Genomic DNA, 1,629 nt, shown 5'->3' on the forward strand with positions numbered 1-1,629 from the left:
AAGTGGCTGATCGAGGAAGGAGAAGGAACAGGGATTGCGGCTAGGGTTTCACACCCGTGTTTCACACGCTCACAATGCAATTAGCAAAAAAAATTCTCAAATCTTCATTAATCAATTTCTGATTACAGCAATGCTTTAAAAAGAAAAGAAAAATACAGATTTGGAAATCTCTCAAATCACTCAGATATTAAACACTGATTTAACTACTAAATTTAAACCACAATTTAAAATTCAAAATTCCAATCTAAACTGCTAAACTGAATTAACTACTCAATCTGAAAATCAAAGCCAAATAGTCATGCTGTCCACCAGAAAGCGTTTCCTACGTTGGTAGGTACGCCCGAATCCGCCCGTGATGTCCTCATCACAATGTTTTAAATTACAGTCACCAGTGTCCTGACATGGCTGGTGACATGGCAAATTTGAGGGCTTACCTTAAGGAAATCTCAATTCCATATTGTATGACATTTTTGACCCAATATTAGGGATATGTCGGTGCATATCGGAAATTGCGGCAGACATTGCTGCCAATCTTGGTTTTTTTAGATTACAAATTTCGATTTTGGGTTGATATCATTACAATATCCTGTCACATGCATATATGAATAAATTGTGTAAACAAAATTTATTAATTTTGTTATACGTTATGCTTCTTTTGCTTTTAATATTTAAAAGTTTTAGTTGAACTTTTGCAGTTGAGCTTCAAGAATGTTATTAACCCACCAGCCAATCTACGATATAACACAAGATTAGTTAGAGAACTATTCTATAAAGAAGTGATTATTCATGCTTCAACAATTAAGATAGAAGTTCAAATTGATGTTACTTGCTAGCAACTAATCTTGTAGATTACATTCTAGGACATTATAGTATATAACTATATATGCACAGCATCGATTAGGCACTTCGATATTTACTACATTTCCCTTCCCCAATTCCGCAATTCGATATGGTTTTGACCATCCGATATATACCGGACGTCCGATATTTAAAATCTTGTTTGACATGTAAAGAGACCTCTCAATATTGAATGTGTTGCAAAACCCTTTGCCTTGTGTCATGAGATACACCACTAATTTTATTGTTTGGATTTTATCTAAATAGAATGAAACTCACCATTGCAAACTAATAAGAGATAATCATCTACACACGAGAGATCAATGATCATGAGTGTATCACATCTAGGATGGAATTTGAAAGCATTATTATCATTGAGCTCATCAAGGCACTAGAAAGATATTCCATAGCTAAGGTAAATAGATAAGGGGACATGGGATCCCCTTGTCTAATCCCCCCTCTTACCCTAAAATAGCCATTTAATTCTCCATTGATGATGTAGAACTTAAGATACGATATTATATATGGGTGTGAATTAATCAAGATCAGAATTCTATTGGACTTGTTTAGGAGCTATCTAACTCAGCCTATGTAATATTGCCATGTACTCAAATCTATTGATTGTTTACTTGATCTCAATATCTCATCAATTTGATCGATAATGAAGTGTTGGTGCTGGTTGGGAGGGGAAAAGTATGGTCATGTTGTGTTTTTTTATCCAAAAATATTTGGCGGCTTTTCAGGGATGTTTGGCGACTGTCTGAGAGCTTTATTGTTCTGGCGAAGGTTCTG

The 1,629-nt window shown here is 34.9% G+C and overlaps 1 protein-coding gene across 3 annotated transcripts in view; it reads left to right on the top strand.

Moving 5' to 3' along the window:
- LOC109841118 (protein REDUCED WALL ACETYLATION 3-like) overlaps positions 1-1,629 on the top strand; it is a 34,783-nt gene that overhangs the window by 11,669 nt on the left and 21,485 nt on the right. The window lies entirely within an intron of this gene.

Source organism: Asparagus officinalis, chromosome 5, assembly GCF_001876935.1.
Source record: "Asparagus officinalis chromosome 5, Aspof.V1, whole genome shotgun sequence".
Taxonomy (NCBI): Eukaryota; Viridiplantae; Streptophyta; class Magnoliopsida; order Asparagales; family Asparagaceae; genus Asparagus; species Asparagus officinalis.